Here is a 26,266-nt window from a genome sequence, read left to right as displayed (position 1 = left end):
TGCGCATCCCAAGTATATGTGAGGCCTGTCCCAAATCCTTCATCTCAAAGCTCTTCTTCAGCTGAGATTTAAGAGCATCTAGCTCATCATGAGCTTTCCCTGCTATCAGCATATCATCAACATAGAGTACCAAGATAAGCAAACTGCCATCATGGGCTTTCTTCGTTTAAAGATACGGATCCATAGCACTCCTGCTGTAGCCCTGTGACTGCATAAAGGCATCAAACTTATGATACCATTCCCTAGGTGCCTGCTTCAAGCCATACAAGCTCTTCTTCAACTTGCACACTAGGTGCTTCCTGCCAGGTTCTGCAAAGCCCTTAGGCTGATCCATATAGATCTCATCATGCAAGTCCCATGTAGAAAAGCCGTCTTGACATCCATCTGATATAGATCTAAGTCAAGTTGTGCAACCAAAGCCAAGACTAAGCGCAGGGTGGTCATCTTAACCACAGGAGAGAAGACCTCATCAAAGTCCACACCATGTTCCTGCTTAAAACCCTTTGCTACCAATCTAGCCTTGTATGCCGGCTTGGGGTGTCCAGGGGTACTTTTCAGCTTGTACACCCACTTGCATGGCAAAGCCTTCTTGCCCTTAGGCAAGGCAACCAAATCCCAAGTCTCATTCTTATGTAGGGAGTCTATCTCACACTGCATAGCCCTCTCCCAGGAGTGACTGTCACCCCTGCGCATAGCCTCATCATAAGTGCAAGGCTCTCCTGCATCTGTAACCAAAACATAATGCATAGAGGGCTGAAATCTGTCAGGTGGACGTCTGTCTCTAGCAGACCGTCTCAACGCAGGCTCTGCTGCCTGTCTAACTGCTTGTCCAACACCCTGGCCCTGTGGAGGAACTGCTGCAGGCTATACTACTGGCTGTGCTGGAGCTCTAAGCTCCTCCTGAAAGATCACTCTGCGGATCTCAACCACCTTCTCAGGCTGCCTGTGCATCTTGTCTTCATGGAAGACGGCATCATGGCTGCGTACTATTTTTCGCGCCTGCGGATCCCATAGGCGATAGCCCATCTCTCCTGACTCACCATAGCCAAGGAATATGCATTTAATGCTCTTTTGATCCAATTTACTCCTCTTGTCCTTGGGCACATGGCAGAATGCCTCACATCCAAAGACACGGAGATGCGCATAAGAGGGTGGTTTACCAGCCCAAACTTCCTCTGCAACCTGGAAATCCAATCCACTGGAAGGTGATCGGTTTATGACATGCACTACCGTACTAACTGCCTCAGCCCAAAAACTCTGGGGTAGGCTTGCATGGCTAAGCATAGAGTGCACACGCTCCTGAATAGTCCTGTTCATGCGCTCAGCCAAACCATTCTGGGGTGGGGTGTAAGGGGCGGTCAACTGACGCTTAATACCCCTGTCACATCACAAAACTGCTCAAAAGCACGTGAGACATATTCTCCCCCATTGTCAGTCCTAAGGCATTTCAGCCTATACCTAGTCTGGTTCTCAACAAGAGCAAGCCAACGCTGAAAGACTGCCAAGACATTGGACTTTTGCTTTATGGGATAAGCCCACACTTTCCTAGAAAAATCATCAATGAAGGTAACAAAGTACTTCGCGCCACCCATAGACATGGAAGGCATAGGCTCACAAACATCGGAATGCACCAATGCCAAGGGCTCACTCATGCGTGGCCTACCCGATTTCTTATGCGTAGACCTATTCTGCTTACCATAAAGACAATGATCACATGAGTCAAAACGTGCATAGTCCAAAGGCGAAAGATACTGCAAACCAGATAACATTTTCATTCCCTTCAAAGACATATGCCCCAAATGGGCATGCCAAAGTGATACATGTGGGATAGAGCCCACTGCCAAAACATGGTCTACAGAAGACCCAGATACAACAAGAGGATAGAGGCTGCTAGCCTTGGCGCCTCTAGCAAGCACAAGTCTGCCTTTGGTAATTTTCTAGGCAGAATCCCCAAAACAGACATGAAACCCTGCATCATCCAACTGTCCTACAGACATAAGACTGCGCGTAAGCGCAGGTACATGACGTACATCCCTGAGCAAAAAGGAACTGCCATCGGAAAACTGCAACTAAATATCACCCATGCCCACAATGTCAAGAGACTTGTCGTCTCCAAGTCTGACTGAACCAGATATAGTGCGGTAAGAGTGGAACCACTCACGGTAAGGCGTCACATGGAAGGATGCTCGTGAATCCAATAACCAGCACTGTGCATACATACTAGATGTCTCAGTCAAGTGTGAACCATCAGAAGAACTAGCTGCAAGTATAAATTCATCACCACCATCAGACTCCTCAGTCTGTGTGACATTAATTTCCTCAATCTTGATGCTGGACTTCGCAGATACTATGCTGCGATCAGAGGACTTCTCCTGCACTTTATCTTTCCCCTTATCCTTGCACTTCTCATTGCGCAACTCATGACACTATGGTCTAATATGGCCCTTTTTCCCACAATGATGACAAGTGACATTTGCATTGCGCCCACGCGACTTACTACACGACTTGCTATGAGATTTAGACCGACCCTTCTGCGAGTCACGGCCTCGGCCATTACCACGGTCATACCTGTCATTCCTACCTCTAACTGTCAAAGCATGACTACAACGAGAGGCATTCAAGTTTTTGCGATTCACCTCTTCCTGAAGAAGAGCACTCTCAACATCTGCCAATTTTAGAGTAGCACTAGAGGCACAAAGAGCAGTGCGGAATACATCCCATGACTCATTCAGAGTCCCAAGCAAGAAAAGAGGAGTTACTTCCTCTCCAAAGGTGATATCCTGCGAAGTTAGGTTCTTCAGTATAGCATGGAACTGGCTCAAGTAAGCAGACATAGTCGCATTATCCTTCATGCGCAGATCCATAAGCTGCTTCAACCAGTACATCTGACTCGCCGGACTTTTCTTATCATAAAGATTCTTGATCTTATTCCATAGATCCCATGCACTCTGTGCTTCCTCAAATACATTATAATGTACATGTTCAGTGAGAGACAATACAATCGTGGACTTGCATAGCTCATCAAGTTCAAGCCAGTCGTCATTGTCCATAGTTTGAGGCTGCTCCCCACTCAACCGAAGTGGCTTAATCTGAGATTTCTGACCAAAACCTGCCATATTTGACTCTTCCAGTAAGAGTAGTTGGTACCATCCAACTTTGTAATGTTAAAGATGGCACTATCATGCGAAGATGATGCCATTATGCAGGCTGGAAATGCCCAAACAGTCCAAAACTGCTTGCTGTTTTACTGCAGAATCTGCCCAAAAATGACCAAAATGGGGTCCAAAGGGCGAGCAAAGTGTGCCAAATGTTGCTGCCCACTTAGTACTAGGTGCAGTACACCAAATCAGGATATTTCAGCATGAAAAGTACACCTCAGTCCACCAATAACTGCTTGCTGTAATAAATTGCAGGTATGCAGTCTAGAGAGCAAACTGTCCCAAAATAGGATCCAATGTCAAGCAAACAATGCTAGGTCCAAAGCCGGCATGAAACGGACATAAGCAAGGCCAATGACAGTGAAAAGAACATGAGCTCAACACCGAAGCATGTCAAAATAACATCTGCCAGTGAAAGGCACACCCTCAGACACTCTAGGCAAAGTGTTCCTGTAACTGCCAAAACCTAACACAAATAGGTGTCTGCTAAAAAAGAAAGATCCAAATATGAGACTTAGCTCATAAGCATCCTGTGAACCAAGAGTACATCAATGCATATCCATAAAGATCAGAGTATGATCCCAAAGTCTCAATGCATATGTAGCTACTCAAGACATAAACTGCTCCAAATACATGTAAGTGCTCCAATAGCATGCAACTGTCAAAGGTCAAGCAAGCATGTAAAATGCTCCCACTAGCACAAAAGGCGTACAAAGCGAGCTCAGAAGCTCAAACAACCCAAGAGAAAGCACCAATGATAAGTGACCCTGTCAATGCATCAAGCGCATCCAAGAGAGCATGACATACATGAAGCACCGGTCGTATTAACCATGAAGCAATACATAAGCCTAAATAAGCTCTCGATCAACTCAATGACATCCAAATAGCAACCAAGATCAGTGATCAAGTAAGCCGGGAATGCTCAAATACATCCAAATCCAAGCTCCAAATGTCGGTATGGCATACACGAACCAAATAGCATATGTCACGAACCAAAGCATGTAATGCAAAAGCCTAACTGTCAAGCAAAGACATGAGGCATAGGCGGTCCACGAGCATGCCAAGTCGGTCCAAATGCCAGTGAAGACGGAGCTAATGCAAAGCTCAAAAGCATCCCATAATCTCATACATATGCTCCAAGTCGTCCCCAAATGTCAGAGACATCATGCCAAAGCTCAAAGCATACATCCGGTATCGGTAGGTAAGTGCCAAAGCATGTAAAGTACCTTCAGCCCACTGTTATTCCAGCATGTATTTACTGTTCTAAATAGTAGATTTCAGCCCCAAATTCAAGCCAAAATCATGGTCAAACTAAATGCATACATCCCCAATACATCCGGGTAGGAAGTAGACCGCATACGGGCATCAAATAGCTCCAATGGAATGAGGCATAAGCGCTCCCAACCTCAATGTCAAGCCAAAGCATCAAAATGACATCCAAAAATGGCTCAAATTCCCTCCAAATAGGCCAATGATGAGTGCTCCATGAGCAACAAAGCATTCAGTTGTAAAACGTGGAGGTCAAAGTCTAAAAATGGGCGCCATATTCAGCGTGTTGAGGCCTGGAGTGTTGCTTTAATCACGTGGCTGAATGTTGAGTGTGGGGGGGCTCAATGATGGCCCAAGGTAGGCACATACCAAGCCATGAAGGCCCAATGCAAAGGGGAGGGAAGATATGAGCTATGGAGCTCAAGAAGAGTGGCTGCCCTTTGTTCCTGCCCTGTTTCAAATTGAGAATACACTCAAATGCCTGCAAATGCTGAAGCAATACCTCAAGGGCAAGGCCCTGATGAAGCTCAAGAAGGCTCGGATGGAGCTCGGGAAGCTGGGGGAGAGTCGGGAGCTCAAGAGGTCAGCTATGGCTGCCGGGATGGAGACCCAATGCGTGAAGCGAGTCGATGCGAAGGTCAAGAAGCACTGAGTCGAGCTCGAGCAAGAGAATGCCAAGCTTTGATACCAGTTGAAAGGTGAGAAGGATCGAAGCTTGTACGCGAGCTATGGCGGGAGAGCAAGGGCAAGAAAGAGAGAGACAAGAAATGGGAACTCCAACAATCACAATGTGTGACCGGGCCTTCCTTTATTCAAACTGTCACTAAAAGAATAAAGAATAAAGTGACGTGACGGGCGCCCGCCACCTGCAGTGTGCAGTGGCGGGTACTGTCAGTGTAGTAATACACGGGGCGGCACGGCGGAGGCGCCTTTACCCCCAACACTTAGTGCCAATATATTTATCGTTCCAGGAATGCACTTATCCGTCCATTTGGACCCACTGTCTAGACCTACAGCCGGGTTGCTCACTCTCTCTATGTGGGTCAAGTCCTAAAGAAACCAAGTGCTATGCATCCCAGGAGCTTGTAATTGATACCATTTAACGATGCTTGATGCAAATGTGTATATGATTAAGTGCTCAAAAAATTGAAAAACAGCCTTGTGCATTGTGCAAATCCATTCTTTTCATGTTTCCATACACTAACGCATAATTGTTGTGATGAGAGAAGACACCGAGCCTTACACTCGTGTTGTACTTCCCTTTATTTAACTTAACGTCATCCTATATGAATAATGCAACAAACATATCAGATTTTGTTTTATATTTGAGCACTCAAAGAGACCTAGCCACTCCATCAAGTCTGAACTTATGATATTGACAGAGGATCGAGTGTCCATGATAGTGTGCTCCACTAATATTCCATCCACATACGCTGGAACCCCAAGGCAATGCTTTTCAGCATGATCAAACCAATCTTCTCCCACTCTAGCTATGCCCAAAGGTTCTACTATATACCCGTTACATAGGATTTTCTTGAATTCCTTGCATACTCATGGAGAAAGTTTAATCATTTGCAAGAGATTCACATCTGGTTTGACTTCGCAAAGAGAACTTGCTAGGTCAAAGTCGTGGTAGTTAGCCAAAGTTCTGTTCTCGCGCTAAACCATTCTTTCCTTTAGTCGTTGGACCACCGGCTTTAGTGCCTCTTTTTTTACTTTTTTCTTGTTTCTTGGCACCTCTCTATCCTTCTCAGGATCCACTTTACCGTCAACAGGCCTTAGAGGTCCACCTTCCATATCCAAATTCAGGACTCGCTTTTCCCTAGCATCCTGCTTAGGGTTTCCCTTGACAGGATTTACAGTTCCTTTATCACCCTCTTTCATATTTTGCCCTCTTGTTACGGCTCGTAGATTAGAAGTTTCATCATCATTGACACGTACAACCTCAATAAGGCTGACTCCACTACCGTGAGGCAACTCTTCTACAACAGCCTTTCCTTGTTACAGTATTTGTCTTGGTCCCTCATCTTGCTGGAGATTATTCCCTTATGTGCAATGATTAACTGGACCAGGTTGTTTACTTCCTTGTTGGAGAGAACTAATCTTACTCCAACAGGTAGCAGCTAAGTGTCCAGACTTTTCGCAAATATCACATTTGACATTTGGACAATTCCTAGGGAAATGTTGGCCACCACACCACTTACAGCTGAATCTTGAGGGGCCACCCTCTTCAAGGCATCGACTCCCTATCAAATTTTGTTGCTTCTTAAGGAAATTGACATCCACAGCTATTTTTCGATACTGTTCAAAGATCATATCAGTGTAGTGCTTCATCATGTTCTTAACTTCACCAAGGACATTGGAGGCACTCGACTCGTAGCCGCGATTGTTAGTTTGTCGTCCCATGGGCCTAACCACTTGATTAGGGATTGGCCGTTGATGTACTGGGACAACATTAGGATTCATTGTTTGGCCCCCACTATTTAGTGAGGCCGCCTGACTAGCCATGGGCATAGTCATGCTGGGAGGAGCTGGTAACATAGGCAAATTCGGCATGATCCCTTCTCTCATTGGTCAAGGCCAAGTTATTACCATTCCAATTTATCCTTGCTACATAAGCCGCTTACAAGCGTAACTCTACTACTTCTTCTTGGGTAATAGCAGTGTCAATGTCGGCCAAAGTAACACTACTTAGCTGCACCTAGATGTTAAAATCCAATCCATGTAGAAAATATTGTAACTGGGTAGTCGCTGGAATGGGGATATAAGTATTTAGTTTACAAAGAACTTGCTTTAATTTCTTAGCATAGGCCTGGACATTCTCATTTGGCTCTTGGTGTGTTATATTCAAGACAGACAACCAATATTGTCCACCCTTCTCAGAGGAAAAATCTCTACGGAAAGCCGTAAAGAATTGGGCACTGCTAGTTATGGTTCCGGCTTCGAGACCATGGTACCATACTACCGCTCTTCCTTTTAACGTCATGTTGAAGAACCTCATTAGGTGTCCTTCATCTTGGATTCGATAATTGAACAGGAGTGTTTGAAACTCCTTAATGTGGAGTTCTCCATCTTCTTCTACTAACCCATGGAAAATGGGCAACGATACTCCTAATGCTGGCAAATCCATTGTTTGTGCTGCAATTGCGATAGGTTGTGCCATGGCTATAAGTGGATTAACAACAGGAGTTTGTGTAGGTAAAACTACACCCCCACTTGTTGTGGGTTGATTAATTAGAAGTAGGGAGGTACTAAGACTTCCACTTGCACTCAAAGAGCTACTCCTGTAACACTTAGGTTACTAAAACCACTGCCACTTATGTGCAACAGGCTGCTCCTTTGAGGAGAATAATGACTTATGATCTCCAATCACCGTCTAGCCCTCTCAGCACATTCAGCTTTTTGTATTTCGGCTTGACGGTCCTTGTCAGAGGACATAAACCAACTATTTGGTCCCTAGAAACCCTAAATTTGAGAACCACCACTTATTGGTGGCTCCTAGCAAATGCACCACTGATGGGACCTAAAATGGTCCAGCACTAGCTAAGGCACTAGCCGGACCTCATGCACTCAGTGGACAACCCCACCACACAGCTTCGCGGGCCAGGAGCATCTATCGAGGGATACACTATCCTAAACACTAATCACTGCACATTTATAGTCTGTAATCCAACAAAGGTTCCCTTTCTCATCTCCTCAAATGGACATTATACATATATCAGCAATAAATGCCACATATCGTAGACACAGGGCACCCCATCGACTAATTGCCATGGCCCTACTACAGCTCTCCTACATCTTGGGGATTGGCCCCTCGATGCACTGCTTCCACATATAGATACATTCAAAACAAACTTTCCTCTTAGTGCCAATATATTTATCGTTCCAGGAATGTACTTATCCTCACTTATCCGTCCCCTTGGACCCACCGTCTAGACCTACAGGGGGTTACTCACTCTCTCTACGTGGGTCAAGTCCTAAAGAAACCAAGTGCTATGCATCCAGGAGCTTGTAATTGATACCATTTAACAATGTTTGATGCAAATGTGTATATGATTAAGTGCTCAAACAATTGAAAAATAGCCTTGTGCATTGTGCAAATCCATTCTTTTCATGTTTCCATACACTAACGCATAATTGCTGCGATGAGAGAAGACACTGAGCCTTACACTCGTGCTGTACTTTCCTTTATTTAACTTAACGTCATCATATATGAATAATGAAATAAACACATCTGATTTTTAATTACATTTTAGCAGTCAAACTTCCCTCCTCCCCTACCGTTTAAGATTTTGCCTCGTTGCATAGGTAAAGGAGTGCTTTCATGTGTATTTCGCATGAAATAAGCAGTAAATACTCACAAAAGCATATAAATGGGGATAACTTGAGGAAAACACTCATGCTTTATCCCCATTATACACTCACAAATACATCCATAATTTTCCTCGTCCGTTCCCTATTTTCCCCCCTTTTAAAAAGCATTTTTTCCCATTTTTCCTTATTTTTATCTATTATCAATAAAAATGGAAGAAAATTAGCATTATTTGAGAGCTGTGGCTCTTGATTCCTTGGACGGCAACCATGTAGATTTTATTAGTGTTTTGTTTCATGCTTTTCCCATTTTAAGCCCAAAAATCCCATTTTTTCTCTAAAAACCATGCTTTTCGGGTTTTTCCCATTTATTTCCCACACTTTAAGTGTATATTTTCTAAGTTTTTTTATTATGAAAGACTAAAACCAGCATCAAACAACATGTCCATCAATTTTCAGCCCATAAGAACATTGTTAACCCCATCAAATGCGGAAAAAGAGCCATTTTCTTTGTAAAAATGCCATTATCGTGTATTTTTTTATCATTTCGGGTTTTGAAACTTGTTGCAGGTCTGCAAACCAAGCCCTGTTTGATGCTCAGCCTACCTCCACACTACCATCTTTAGCCCACCTTCAGTTTGGAAGCAATCCGGTCCGCGCCGCCGGACGAGCATTCACCAACCGAGCTTCATTCTTCTTCACACGCAGGAACTGCCCCTTGCAGGAGAGAGGAGGAGAGAGAAAGACTAAAATCTGATTTCCACAACCAGCAGCCAATGGAGGAGTGGAGACAGACAATTAGAAGCAAGGATTAAGTGTAGATCATGTATGCAATCGGTCTGGGGGGTTGTTTACAAGCCTCATAGCCTCTCCTCAACTATTGGAATGACGGCACCTTCCTTGCATGTGCGCGTGAAAAAATCGCCCCCCCCACACAAAATCGTTTTTTTTGTTGGGGCTCCCAAAGGGAGCCTCCAAAGGTCATAACTTTTGGACTTATTAAGTCCCATTCACACTTAAAATTTGGTTGAAAAAGACTTCTTGAATGAGGAGAGAGAAGGAATCTAAGTATATCTTTGTAGATAATATAAAAAAGGCAAAACGAGATTGCAAAAGTGGAGAGAGAGGAGGATTATTTTACTATTCTTCTCTCCTCTTTTCCTTGTTTTAAGGAGGAGAGGGGGGGGCTAAAAGGCCCATTTGTGAGTTCTTTTTTTTCCTAATGCAACTTATGATTACCTTCTTGAAAGATGGATCATAAAACTCGTATCCCTTAGAAAAAGTTGAATATCCAATGAAAATAACTTTCAAACTAGGAGGATCAAGTTTTTTGCGAGTCTCTTTGGGTACATGAGTATAAGCTATACATCCAAAAGTTTAAAAATATGAAACAGAAGGAGTTTTACTTGTCCAAGTAGTAATCTGTATTTTACCAGAAAGAGGAGTTGTAGGAAGATGATTTTGCAGAAATACTGCTATCAAGGCTGCTTCAACCCAAAAACATTGAGATAAGCCAGAATGAATGAGCATACCTCGCATGGCATTGAGAATAGTTCTGTTTTTACATTCAACAATACAATTCTATTGAGGAGAGTAGGGAACTGTATATTCATGATGAATACCCTGATTATTAAAATAATCATCAAAATCATTTGAAATGTATTCTCCACCATTATCACCAAAGTTTCTTGATGCGACAACTATGAAGTTATGTAGCTTTCTGATCTTTCTTAAAAGATAATAAAGCTTCTAATTTGTGTCACAAGAGAAAAAAAGTGTTGTATCTTGAGAAGTCATCAATAAAAGTCATGAAATATGCCTTTGGTTCTTGGCCTCCTGGACATCCTATCTCTGTGTCCGGTACCCGAATGAAAGTCTGAAAAATCCTAGGTGTTCATCTTGAAGTCCTCCACTGCCGGGCATCTCCCAAGGTCGTGTTTGACATGGCAAATAATTATGAAAATTTATCAACTATTGTCAAGTGGGTCTTTTAAGCCTTTTTCTGGCATTGCCGCTTAAAATCGTACTGATTGCCACCGCCACCTTCGACGAAGTCTATTTTTCCCTTGAAATTCGAAAATTTTGGCTATTTTTAAGCACTTATCGGCATTAAAAATCATCTGTCATTAGACATAGATACCCACATGATTAGAGTGTCAAATGTCCATGTGATGATTGGGCTTTCTATAGTTCTTACTCTTTTAGGTCGGTTCTACCTGCCCAGTGGTTTGTTCCTCCTACTCATCAATGAGGACTATTGGATGAAGGTGCAAGGCTTTGCACTTTTAGGGACTTATTTATCCCAATTGCTATGAGGCCATTAGCATGCAATCGCGCACCGAGGGCCCACAATCGCTACCATGATGCTAAAGAGAGGACAAACAATGTCTTTGGTGAGAGAAATACATTTTCTCAATATTGAAACAAGTTGGCAATGAGGATGAGGGTTGAGCAGTCACATCATCACTTGCATGATCACATATAGTTAGTTATAGGATGAATTTTGGGTGCCATGTGGCAACTAATTAGCTAGTTATGTATTGTAGGGAAAAACAAAAGAGATGAGTACCTAGTACTCACCAAATTCTACTTTACAGCATGAGAACATGACAAGGAACATGGCTTAAGCCTTGATGGGAGAATTGCTCAAGACTTTACTAATGATGATCTCCTCCATGAACAATGGCTCTCAGTGTTTAAGATACAAGTTTGAAAGAATACCAAGATATACCCAAACCATCAATAGTCTTGATTTTTCTAGGAGTTCAAACTACTCTTCCACAAGGTATATAAGTCCCCCTAATCATATGGGGAGATCATATTAAAGTTTGGTAGGTGCTATACATTTGAGACATGTAGTGCAACAAAAGAAGACCCTTCCACACATAAGATTACAGGGGCAAAGTTCTGGGCATCCATGCTAGAAATGTGCAAAAGCAACCCTAGAGGGCTAGAAAAGAAGTTGGACAATTGGAGGAAGGAAAATGGAACATTTTAGGGTGGCCAGCACAAAAAGAACCAGTTGCACACAGGATGCAAGCAACACGTGTGAAGAGGATAATGTTTCAAGTCAAGACCTTTTGAACTAGATTACATCTCCAATTTGCGGGGATTTGCTAAGAGGGGCTTGACAAGCTGCACATAGAAGTTAAGTAGGTTACATGAGATGAGGGTATCTCTCAAATTAAAGAAGAAGAACTTATGAAGGGTTAAGGGCTCCAATGCCTTGGTGGCTCAAAGAGGAGTTTGTTGTGAAAAGTAAGATCCTAGATGATGTTCCTCTGATCAAGGGTAGATAAATAATCACTAATTTCAATGTAGTGCTCTTAAAGGAATCAAAAGGACCTTTTATACAGGAGTGGCTATTGGAGGGGTCCAAACCAATCTGGGTAAGTGATGATTGTTACCATATGGTGAGGCCTAGAGCCAAAAAAATCCTACTATCATTAGGAGCCAAAGAAAGCATCATGGTTTGGATCTATTGCAGCAAGCCAAAGCTTATGTGGATTTTTTCCACATGCTTTCCCTACACACTAGCAAATGATAAGCTTCTTAAAGCCTCTAAGTAAAGCTACTTGGAGGCCATTTGTATTTTTGTGTCATTTTGTAGTATTCCTATTGATGGAGTCTTATATTTGTGTTTGCATATGAGCAAATGTATCCTCTCAAGAAGATTGTGAAGTGTGGTGAAAGATTTTTCACTAGATTCCTCATGTTGATGAGAAACACTAGAAGAAGCCTCTATTATTAAAGAGCTTGTGGAAAGTGTGGGAAAAACACCCTTGATTCAATGGTAGCAACACCATACTCTTGGAGGACTCTCATTACAAGTCTCTAAAGAATAAATATAAAAATTGTTTAGCTATTCATTCCTACATGCTAAAGGTTGAGCCTCGTAGCAAATCATCGTATGTGATGGGTACTATTGAGCAGTGGCTTCAAGGGTGGATCAAAGATCCTTGCCCACTAGCCTACAATCTCAAGTAAGTTACTCATGAATATATGTGTCCATCACATGGGTTCAAAATAAGGTATTTTTAAAATATCTTTTTTTTTAAAACATATAGAAGGGTGTAATAAAAAATGGGTTATTTACAAATTGAATAGAAAAGGGTTATGTTTTATTTAGGAAAAATTCACATATAAGGATATTTATAAATAGGCCTTGAACACACGTGATGTAGAGGATATACATAGAGTAACTTCTCCAAGCCTACAATAGGAAACATCCCATATATGATGTCAAAGATGACTTCTCTTTGGTGGTGACAAATTACTTCATTCAAAAGGAGGGCTATTCGTATTAACCTGAAAGGCATGTATGAATTGTTCCACTTGGTTCTAAGGTCATTAGTGTGAGATTTCTTCCTTGGTCAAAATTGGCCAAGGTGCTAGTTGCCAATCCCAACAAAGTCTTTAGTTATTGTATACATATGATTATTCTTTCTTCATAGTACTAAAATTAATCCACAAAGGCTAACTATAGTATAAGCTTGTCAAAACATGTCTTCTTAACTTTTCAAAAATTGGAGTTGAAAATTCTTCTCAATTTGTAGTAGAGTTCCATGTTATTAAAAGTGATTGCATCTCTAGGTTATATTTAGTTGTGGGGATGTTTACAAGAGGAAAACTCTAGACAATGTGCTTACGGCCATGATGGAAAGATGCAACATATCTTCATCATTAAAAGGGATGGAGTAGCAAATTGTCTTAATATATGTTTGTATATTTAGTCAAGTTAAAACAATTTTCTCAGTGGAAGGAACATCCTATTTTTGCTAAATTGCTACAAAACACATTGACTTTACTTGGTTGGATTTAAAATTATGTGAAATAGTATGTTTGTTTGAAGTTGTCTTATTGTCAAATGTTTGGAAACTTCTTGTTTTAGTTAGGGTAGTGAGGTAAGGGTTTACTTTGACCTCATTGTTATTTAATATGTGAAAAAAAGTATATGTTGAGTTTGCATGACATTGGTGAGTTTGAATTCTTATGTGGTAATCTTTTCTGAATTGAGCTATCTTTCTTGAAATTCTTAAGTAACAATGAATGCACATGGAAGCTAATATTGATACAATAGTTGATGAACTCTAATCAAAGAGAAGCATAGTTCTATAGAAAGAAATAAAGTGAAGCCGCCACCATGATTCACGAATGAAGATACATATTGGTATGCCCCTACCACTTGTGAGGGGTTGAAGTTGTTTTTGGTGGAAAAGGGACCCATAGTAAAAAGGCCCCTAAAATGGGATTTTGTCAATGCATCTAGGATTTGAGTGGGCTAGAAATCTCAAGCATCAACCAGTATGCGTATTTTTACATTTGATGAACTATGAAAAAATATTAGAGTCAAACTTGAAGCAATTGAAAAGGACCCCATTCCTCCATTCGATCAACTATAGTATTGAGATGTGTCCCAATTGTATTGTAATCCCATGAAGGCTACCTTCATCTATGGTTAAGTCTAATGAGTTGACATCCTTACCTTTGTCTTATCTAGCTATACTATACAATCTATGATCTAGGAACTGTTAATTTCCTTCATTTTTCTCATAACCTCAACTTCTTGCAACTTGTGGTGATGATTATGTAGTGATGTGATGTTGTAGGTGGCAATACATTATCTGAGGGGTTTTAGTCAAAAGGTCATATCAACCAAGGATCAGAGAGAGAGAAGGAAGTAGAGAATAGGAGATAAAAGAGAAGAAAAAGAATCATTAAGGGATTCAAATATGCCAAAGCCTTTTCATACTATAAAGATAAAGCTCAATGATTCAAAGAACTATGTATTGATAGAACTTGAGAAGATAAATAAAACCCTTGTTTGGGACTACTCAAAAGCAATCTCTAAGCATTAGATCTCTTGGAGCTCACTGGCAGACTAGAAATGTACACCAAATACTAGCTTCTTCTTTACTACTCAGACAACAAATCTAATGGTTCCACTGGCTCTAAAAGGGGGGTAAATCTCCAAGAAACCTACTCACGATTGTCCTAGATTGCTCCTTCTTCTTGGCTTCTTATTACTTGAAAATTGTGATCTCATGTTGCACGAATTCAGAAGCCCCTTCTTTTGCATGAGATCTCCCAAAACTAGCTGAAAAGCCACTTGCTGTTTTACATGTCACCCTATTCTAGAAGTTTTCTACACCTTTTTAGGATACTTACAAGAAATAAAATTCAAAATATAAAAAAGAGGCTAAACTTGTCCAAAATTCCTATTTTTTAAAACTATCCATACTATGGACACTAACACTAATGACTAACATGACATTAACTCTCTAGATCAATAAGAAAGATGGATAAAGATACACTCTAGGGTTTTTCACACTGTATCCACATAGCCACACAACATCCAATCCCTCTGAACTTGCACATCCTCCAATATGCGCCAACAATTCACAACCTAGGTCAAACACCCATAACATTAACTTGTCACTCATCATGCACATAAAAAGGCATTGTCTTGGATCATAGAGCAAAATGACTTGCATTTGCACAACTCTAATACCATATCAAGCATCCACTCCAAGGTCATCACACCTTAGGTGTGCATCATATACTAGAGGCTATTAAATCTCCATATACAAGCTATCAATGCACCCATCAACAAATACATAGCAACATGCTTGCTCTTTCCAAGTCCAACATATGTAAATCTACTTATATTGACAATTGTGCACCACATAAACATAAACTGAGCCTCGATTATATCCAACACATGCTGACCATCACTAAAAACAATGAAGTAGTCCATATTGTGAAGTATCTTTGAATTGCATATCAAGGCCCCTCACAAAGCATCTAAAGCATTCTCCATTTATGGAACATCATATCTAACATCACTTCACCAATGAGTCCCTGCATCAAGTAAAACATGAGCTTTGTAAACCTCTTCATATGCATTGAGAAAATCTACATATGCAATGGGTGACTCTTCCACTACAGGATCTTCCAAGGCATCCATTGGGCTAACTCAATATTAGACAACAGATTATATCCTAGATGCTTGCGCTCTTGCTTGCTATCTTGTTTTTTGCTTTTGCCCAACCTCTTGCATAACATGCTAAGGAGGTGGCTGATTCACAACCTTAGGTTGATGATCCACACTTCTTCTTGTCACTCCCTTAGATTTCCTTGCATTATCATCATCTCTCTTTTATTTCTCTTCCACAAGTACATCCATGTTTTGCACCTTTGTTAAATATGTATACACTAACTATGCATCTACACGTGACTCCTAGCTAGTTATGTCATGAATGTCTTGTCCCGCATGAGACATTTCACTTCACTACATGCAAAGCATGTTTTCATATTGCAGCCTTCTGACTAAGCATCACTTGGCTAGGCATTCTATCCAGTTGTAGACCAAAAGTAGCAACATGTACAACCGCATAAGCATTTTGAACATCCAAGTCTTCCAACAACTTTTGCATTCATCCCTTTTCAAAATTTAAAGCAAAAGTCAATCCCATATCTTGTGCATGGATCTTTACATCTTTGCAAAAGATGAGTTTCCATGCCATGCCCCTAATAAGCATCACAATCCTTCCTTTCATACTGCCAACTATCACACCACATAGATCTTTTCCTTAGTTTGCGGTCCCATCCCCTTTCCTCTTGTCTTTTCTCATTCAATTTTGCAACCTTCAACTAAAGTTTCCAAATGGCTTTAACTAATTCATCTAATACATCTTCTCTAATAGTGGGAACAATAGAATATAAGGTTAGTCATAGAAGCAAGTGGCTTACTAGTGGATACATAAATTGTTTTGCCCGTAATAGTGGGCAAGCTAGATACATGCAATCTTTCTCTTCTTCTATGCCTCAAAAATACAATAATAGCATGCTTAATGTGCCTCCACTTTGTTTTAATCCCTTTCTCTATAGTTTGATCCTCTAATAAATCATCATGATTCTCTTCAAGCTCAGGATTTTCCTGTTGTAGACACAATTTAATTTTTTGACTTGCAAAAGCGTGTTGTTCTGCAAGATCTAACTCCTCAAACTGACATTCAAATTCTCGTAATAACTCTATAGCCACAAGACCCTTATTGGGTTTCAGAATCCACTCCTAGAAAGGCTTGCAGGTAATCAAAGTGGTGTATTCAATGTAAAATTCCTCCCTTAGTGTCTTTCAGCATCCTGCATGCACAATTTAGTAACTTGGGCTTGCAATTCATGTACAATGACCTGTACAAAATGCTGGCTCCATGCAAGTTGATGAGCCACCCTAAAGAACTCCATATTTTGAGCATAGGTATGCAAATATATTCCTACCATTTAAAAATTTTATCTCATGCTCTACTGCCTCTGGAGCATTCATTCTTTTTTAGTAGAAGTCTACATCACCTGTTGTTGTAATTATGCATGAATATGTATATTCATATTTTGCACTAACTAGTGCAAAACATCACTAAAAATTGTGCTTGAATATTCTCCCATCCTATCTTTCCTTCTGTTTGAGGGGTTTTAGTTGAAAGGTCGTATCCACCAAGGATCAGAGAGAGAAGGAAGTAGAGAATAGGAGATAGAAGAGAAAAAAAAGAATAGGCAAGGGATTCAAATATGCCAAAGCCTTTGCAAAATATAAAGATAAAGCTCAATGATTCAAAGCACTATGTATTGTTGAGACTTCAAGCTCTTATGTGTGACCGATAGTGTCATAGCTGTGTCTAGCTATATCAGCAAGTGTGGGACATTAAATAAGTTGGTGACTCTAGGCTATGTGTGAATGGTCTGATAGACCTTAGAGTGTTGCATTCACTTTAGATATATGTGTTATGGAATAATAGAAGAAGAGGAGAGAGCATACCGTTTTCTCTCTGTTGCTCCAACCCTTCTCTCTATCTCTCTCTAAACATGGTATCAGAGCCATCTTGGATGGGCTCTCTGCAGCTTATCAAAGTGAAGAAGACTTAAAGATTGAAGAGGCAGGATCTCTGTGAAGAGGATCAGGCTACCATTATTCATGCTGAGTAAGTGTCAAAGGTCATTTATGTTTCTCTTTGCTATTGGAGTGTACAGGGGTCCTATCTAGAGCACTCGGAGGCTTCACTATGACCACATTAGGGAGAGCAATGATCACAAATGGGATGGAGATTTGCTAAAATACATCCCAGGCTACATCACGTGTTTGTGCTTGCTGTCCAAACTATTCCCCATGGTTGCTAACCAATAAAATAATCACTAGTCAAGTGATTTACAGCTTGCACACACACTTTGGAAGGTACTTGAAGGTCCTAACATGGAAATGCATTGATGGAAGCTCAGTTTGAAGGTTATGCATAGGTACATAGATCTAGAATAGAGAATGAACTACTATAAACAATGAATATACAATATACATTGGATCTTAGTTGAAGCATTGAAGCTATCTAACATGCATACTTGGCTCCATTGAAGTGTAGATACATCCTGGAAGACATATGTATTGTGGCTTTTTAATTTGAGTTGCAATTTCTTGAAGAAAATACTCAGATCTGGAAGTATATGACATGCTAAAAACTATCATAAACTATTGCCAGCAAGCATTGGTTTATATTGAAGCACAACATGACTTTGTGATTGACTCCTATGAAATGTATGATTTGGCATCTGCTTGGTAAATGTCTTATGGACTGAGAAAGGGATTGTATGCTAATATTTAAAGCTAGAAACAAATCCAGTGATGTTATCTTGGTTAGTTACAAACAAGGAATGCATTTTATGACATTGTCTATTGAAGATAGAGTGTTTATGGTTGCATGTATGGTCATATATTGACCCCTACATTTGATAGCACATGTATGAAGTACTTTGAGGACATTTTGGAGCTAGATAAACCTTGGTTGAGCTATGTATTGGCTGACTACAATGTGCAAGCAGGACATTTAATACCTGTACTTGATGTACATGAACTACATTGTGCTCATATGATTATGTATGGACTCCTGCATGAAATAGAATAAGTTTTGGATGTTTTGAAGCATGCATGACATGCATACATCTCTATATTGGCTGTGAAAGAATTGCTGGTCATTTACAGTTTGTATATTTCAGACTACATATATATCTACTGGCAGTGAGATTGCATGTCATAGAGTTTACAACAGCTATATGATCTATGTATGACTAATGTACCTACATCCTATATCACTTGGTTTTGAATGTCTTTGTCAAGTTTATGAACTGAAATACACTGATTCGAACAAGGGTTGATGCTGAAAAATGTCATTGCATTGGAAGGTTGAAACCGATTAGTTAAGAAGCCTTGGTTTGCAGAGGTAGTTAGGCATTGCTTGCAACATGGAAAATGCAAACATAACCAATAACATAACCTAAAAAGTGGGGGAAAAGCTTGACAACAATAATTATTCCATATGGAAGTTCCACATGGAGAACTTCTTGATGGGTAAAGGATATTGGGGCTTGGTGACTAGTGTTGAAGCTGAACCTAAAATCTTAGAGAGGAATCCTACAGTTGATCAAAGATGAGAGCACCAAGCCTAGTTGGAAAGAGCTCGTAGGGTGCTACACTTGTTATCCTTGTGTATCTCAGATGCTATGGTAATGCATATCATGAAATGTAAGTCACTAGCAGATGCATGTAACATATTGATCAGGTATTATGGCACAACTACTAGTTCCAGGAAGATACCGTTAAAGTAGAAATTCAACAACATGGAGAGAAAAGACATATGTATACAGGATTATGTCATAGAGATTAAGACTATTGCGGACTAGCTGGCATCCATTGGCACACAATTTGAGGATGAAGACATGGTTGGAGTGACATTAAATAGTTTGGGATCTGAATATAAGTCATTCGATACTTCCATCTCTATGCGGGCTGAAATGACTGATTTCAATGAGTTGGTTGCATTGCTTATTTATGTGAGAAAGTTAAACTTGGCTTGGCTACAGGATTTAGTAATTCTAAGAGCAAGGATATTGTCTTCTATTTAAATCAACATGCTGTGGCAACCATGGTAAAGGTTATGGTTTTGGCATAGGAAGCCAACAAAGTGTATCTTATGCTAATAATAACTAGCAGGGTTCAAATGCAAGAGGAGGTGGAAATTTTAGAGGGGGCATGAGGAGATCTAGACTTAGAGACAGAGGTTCCTGGCAACAGCAGTGTCCATCTACAATTCTAATAAGGATACGGATTGTCACTACTGTGGAAAGTACAGTCATATTGCCAAGAACTATTGGAAGAAGTAAGGCAATCAAAAGGGCAAGCAGCATGGAAATTATGCATCATCCAGTCACACACATGATGCTTTGGGGATAGACTCTTCGCCATGACATATTGAAAGACCAGGCTACCAAATAGCAGCCTGGTCTTTCACATATATATTGATTTGGGGGCCTCGAATCATATGACGCCTCATAGTGAGTGGTTTATTGGCATGATGCCTAAGAGGAATGGCTATGTATGCACAAGGGATGACACACAACATAGCATTGAACATAAAGAAAAAGTGCCTTTGGTAATCCATGATGGCAAGAAAAAGAACTTACATGATGTATTGCATGTCCTATCAATTACTAAAAATCTATTTTCTGTGGGCTAGATGACTGAGCAAAATTTGCAAGTTAGGTTTAATGAGCATGGTTGCTTCATTGAGGAGTTTGGTAATGGCTGCAAAGTGATTGCTCGTGGTCATAGAAATGGCAAGATGTTTACTCTTGATGCCACTTTGACACATGTGAAATCAGCCATGTTTGCCCATGGCTCTGGGGCATAGTTAGAGATTTAGAAATATGGCATAAAAGAGTGGGGCATGTTAATCTTTAGCGGTTGCAAATGATGCATGTTATAGGTCTACCCAAGTTTTCTTACACGGATATTGGTCATGTCTGCAATGCTTGTCAGTTTGGTAAACAGTCAAGCTTGCCATTTGTCAAGCATGTAAGAAATAGTAAGTGACCATTGCAGTTAATTCACTCTAATGTGTGGGGGCCAGGCCATAATGCATCTATGGAAGGCTCTAGTTATTATGTGGCATTCATTGATGACTCCAATCACTATATTTGGGTTTATATACTAAAAAAAAGGATGAGGTATTTGCTATTTTTCAGCAATTTAAGTAACAGGTTGAAAATGAATTTGATTGCTACATCTCTTGTTTGAGATCTGACAGTGGTGGGAGAATGTGTCAAATGAGTTTGACAAATTTTTGGCTAAAAATGGCATACGTAGGCATCTTACATGCAGCTACACTTCATAGCAGAATGGGGTAGTTGAACGAAAGAACAAGGTCTAAATGAAATTTGTGTGTGCAATGATGAATGAGAAGAAGATGCAGCTCTATTATTGGGTTGAGGCTATTATGATAGCCATGTATATCCTGAACAAGACTCCCATTGTAGGTATTCATTATATGACACCATTTGACAAGCTGTATAGCTACAAGCATGACATTAGTCACATGAAAGTATTTGACTGTCTTGCTTATGTGCACATCCCTGATGAGAAGAGGAAGAAGCTAGATCTGAAAGCACATAAGTGTGTCTCTATTGGTTATTCACAGGAGAAGAAGGCATATAAATGCTATGATCCCTCTACTCAGGAGACACTCATAAGTAGAGATGTTATCTTTGATGAGATGGCGTCTTGGTATGCATCACCAGCTGTAGTGCCCTCAAATGTGCCTTCTACACATGTTTCTATAGTTGATTTGCAACAGAGTACTACATTGATAGGCCCTAATGGTACGACAGTATCTCCATTAGGTACCCTGTGGATAGGCTGACTTAGAGTGGTTATTTTGTGAAGCATTATGCTTACATGACAAAAGTGACGAAGATCAAATAACCTACTATATATGTTGAAGCAATGATGGATAAAAATTGGTGCATAGCTATGGATGAGGAAATATCTACCTTGGCTGAAAATAGAACATGGGATCTTGCACCACTACCAAAAGGAAAGAATACCATTGGCTGCAAATGGGTCTACAAGATTAAATGAAAGTTGGATGGTAGTGTAGAGAGGTACAAAGCCAGGCTAGTCGCTAAAGGATATGCTTGTGGAGAATTAGAGTTGTAGCTGGAAAAAGTGTGCACAAGAGGGAGATAGGAGCTCAAAGTACAAGAACAAAATCTTGTTTACTAAGTTACTCAAGGTACAACTTGGGTACACTCTATCTCAAGTTTGATAGTGACCCATAGGCTATTTATATAGCCCATGCCTAGCTAGGGTTAGGGTTTTCCCTGCCCTTTAGGCTATTCACACCTATCTACCCTCATACACCCTTGCTTACAGTGGGTTCCAATGCCTATCTTCTAACACCCCCCCTCAATGCCAAGATGACATTAGATTACAAGGCATGTACGATGTTCCCCCCCTTAAACAAACGGGATGCCTTTATAAATTAGGCCACAAGAGTATTTTTAGGTAGATGGTTTAAAGACTTAAAAAAGTCGATCTTCAGATGGATTGGAGGCATAATTGGCCACCAGTTCTTTGGGTACATCAGGAATGTTGGGGCATTTACTAGTTATATGCCCTGTCTTCTTGCATTTTTTAAATTTCATTTTTTTGGGATACTTCTTCCAACAATTGTTTACAATATGTCCTTTTTTCTTATAGAAATAACATCTATTGAGAACTATATGTACCAATACTTGATCACAGGAAGTTGAAGATGCCTGACTAGTGCTGCCTTCTTTGTGGTTCCTCTTTTCTTCATCCAAATAGGATTGGATGGTACTTGCCAAGGTAGGATCTAGAATATTGGTAAGAGTGGCTCCAAGGGTAGGAAATACCTTTTTTACAACTTTTAGGAAAATAGCAATAGCATCTTCTTCATGTATTGGAGCTTGTACTGAGGCAAGCTGTGCCATAAGTCCCTTCATGTGAGGAATGAATTTTCCCAAGTCTTCTCCTAATCTATATTCCAAGCTAAAGAATTCAATTTTAAGGAAGATTTTAGTATTTTTACTAGTGGCTCCATAGAGATTTTCAAGCTCATGCCATTTTTCTTTAGTAGTATTTAGTTGATCAATATGATGAATCAATGACTCATGTAAGTGTAACATGATGATTACTTGATGATGATTACCTAGGCATGTTGGTCATCCTCTACATCAACCAGATTTGTAGAGTTTATAGCTCTAGTGTCTTGAATGAGAGGTCAATACCCTCTCCCCATCATCTTGTACTTGATAAGTACCTGCCATGGGTGGAAATCTTTGCCATCAAATTTTTGAATTTGAGGACGGACATTAGCATATGTTGTGGCCATTGGGAAGGACTTACCGCTTGCTAGAACAGGGTCAGTGTCAAGTCCCTTACAAACTTGCCACTGAATGTGGAAGCAAATCAAACAATTTATATCAAAGTTGTAACGAGGAGAAAGGTTGAAAATCATACATATGTAATATTTCAAAATATGACTTTGGTGGTCCTTTCTTATGTGAAATCTTCTTCCAAGGTTTAATAATCTTTTTAGGTTTTAATGATGTGAACCTAGACTGGACTTCAGGCTCCTCCTTGTGGCATGTCTTAGTGAACCTTGTGTTGGACAAGTACGGTCTATGATTTCAATTCTTGTTGCTGATGACTCCCAGGAAGTATAATGACACTCATCCCTTTGATTTCATTGACTAGTGTACAAAAAAATCATTCAAGATATGCAATACAGTTTTAGTGTATGATGGTCTATGTGTTTAACATTGTACACATAGCCTTACAACTTAAAGCAAAGCACTCAGTTGTTTTAATTTCGAGATAAAAACATTCAGATTATGTAAGTATTAGCAGCAATGATGATTAAACAATGTGCCTTAGTGCTTACAAGCACTCATCTGTAGCTCATGTTGCTAGAGATTATAAATGTTGGTCTTGATAAGCTTGATGATGACTTTCCAAGTGCACTAACCTCCAAGATTAGGTTCCTAGATTAGTAGCTAACTCAGAAGGAGTTAACTCAGTGATTAAAATCACTATTAATGACCAAATATTGAGAAATTTAAATTTTGAAGAAGCTTGAAGCTTCCTAACTATGGGTGCCAGAGACCCACAATTCAGGTTTGACTCTGTGGGAGCAACAGAGAAAGAGTTTCTGAGAACGCTCTTGGTTGGAGATAGCCCACTTGGGGGGCTATCAAAGCCCCATGGTGACTGCCATTAATACATCTGTTGTAGGCCGTGCTACAATACGAAATGCCACGTTGTCAAAACTGTGACATTTTTTGCATTCATGACAATGTTGCCTACCACGATGTCCAATGTCAGGGATTGACATGCCATACTAAATAATCTAGAGCTAAGGAGAAGATCTCTAGAAGAAACCAGAGGCTGCAACTACTTCTATTGCCCACACTAGTTCCTCCAAGGTTAGGGGGTCTAGCTGGCTATGGAGTTTGAAGGTCCAAAATGAGAGAGATGGAGATTGTCTTGTGCACTTAGTGGAGTTGAGATTTGAGGAAGCTGAAGAGATTAGAGGAGGCTCCAATACCATGTGGAGAATGAGAGTTGTAGTTGGAAAAAGTGTGCATAAGAGGGATATGGGAGCTCAAAGTACAAGAACAAAATCTTGTTTACTAAGTTGCTCAAGTTACAACTTCTAACTCAAGTTTGATAGTGACCCATAGGCTATTTATATAGCCCTTGCCTAGCTAGGGCTAGGGTTTCTCCTTCCCTTTAGGCTATTCACACCTATCTGCCCTCATACACCCTTGCTTATAGTGGGTTCCTATGCCTATCTTCTAACAATGCTCAGCAGTATGGGTTAGACTATGAGGAAACATTTAGCCCTATTGCCAAGATGGAAACCATATGACCAGTGATTGAATTGGCTACTGCTAAAGGCTAGAGTTTGCAGCAGATAGACATTAAGAATGTGTTTCTCAATGGTGATTTAGCAAATGATGTTTATATAGATCAGCCTGAAGGGTATGTACACCCTAATTTTTAGCATTGTGTATGCAAACTGAAAAAAGCATTGTATGGACTGAAGAAGGCTCCAAGAGCCTCGCATGCAAGGATCAATAATTACTTGCAAAGTTTGGGATTCATTGTTGGCAGGGCTGATCATAGTTTATTTACAAAAAGAACAGAGACAAAGGTTTGGTAGTACTGGTTATCTATGTTGATGATTTGATAATCACATGTGATGATGACTTGGGGATACAACATGTTATACGAATGCTGAAATCTGAATTTGATATGAAAGACTTAGGTTGGGTATTGAGGTGATCAAGGCTAAAAATAGTTTATGGCTGATGCAAAAACACTATGCCATGGAAATGCTAAAGAAATATGGCATGACTAAATGTAAACCACTAGATACACCACTTGATCAGAATGTCACGTTGGACATTAGCACTGGAGAGCTGAAATTGATTATGTGACTATGTACAGGTAGATGGTTGGAAGCTTGATCTACTTAACCATCATTAGGCCTGATTTGAGTTATGTTGTTGGGCTCATAAGTCAATTCATGTAGAAGCCCAGAAAGCCACACTTGGATGCTATTAGACGGATTATGAGATATGTAAAGTCCATTACTCTAATTTATGGGTTGTTTTATGTGGAAGATAAGCCCTTGTCACTGGTTGGATACGCGAATGCAGATTAGGCAGGATGCTCATATGATCATAGATCCTCAAGTGGTTATGCCTTTGGATTTGGAAGTGGGATGATCAGTTGGAGCAACAAGAAGCAACCTACAGTTGCATTGTCTAGCAATGATGTATAGTATAGAGATAATGCATTGGCAGCATGTGAGATTTCATGGATGCTCAAGCTTATGGCTGATTTGAACATACAAGTGGATGCTCCAGTGACCTTTTTATGCAACAATCTCAGTAGTGTACTCCTAGCAACGAATCTAGGATACTATGTCAAGACTAAACACATTGAGGTACACTACCATTTTATCAGAGAGATGGTTCTTGCAGAGAAAGTGGATCTTATGTATGTGAAGACAGATGAGCAGGTATCAAATATCTTTACCAAGTCTCTAGGTAAAGATAATTTCAGTCGATTTCAACAGCTACTTGGTGTACAGGTTTTGTCTTAAGCTTGAGGGGGAGTGTTGAGACTTCAAGCTCTTATGTGTGATCGAGAGTGTCTTAACAACTGTATCAATAAGTGTGGGACATTAAATAAGTTGATGACTCTAGGCTGTGTGTGAATGGTCTCATAGACCTTGGAGTGTTGCATTCACTTTAGATATATGTGTTATGGAATAATAGAAGAAGAAGAGAGAGCATACGGTTTTCTCTCTATTGCTCCAACCCTTCTCTCTATCTCTCTCTTAGCATGTGTTGATAGAACCTAAGAAGAGAAAGAAAATCCTTGTTTGGGACTACTCGGAAGCAATCTCCAAGCATTAGATCTCCTAGAAATCCTTGGTAGACCAAAAATGTGCACCAAACACAAGCTTCTTCTTTAGTGTTTAGACAGAAAATCTAATGGTTTCATTGGCTCTGAAAGGGGGTAAAACTACAAGGTACCTGCTCAGGATTCTCCCAAGTTTCTCCTTCTTCTTTCTCCCGGTTTGAAGTACTATTTGTTGCCTGAAAATTGTGGT

This window comes from Lygodium microphyllum, chromosome 16, assembly GCF_053477565.2.
Source record: "Lygodium microphyllum isolate KBCC chromosome 16, Lygodium_microphyllum_v1.1.10, whole genome shotgun sequence".
NCBI lineage: Eukaryota > Viridiplantae > Streptophyta > Polypodiopsida > Schizaeales > Lygodiaceae > Lygodium > Lygodium microphyllum.
Note: the sequence above shows the minus strand (reverse complement) of the source record.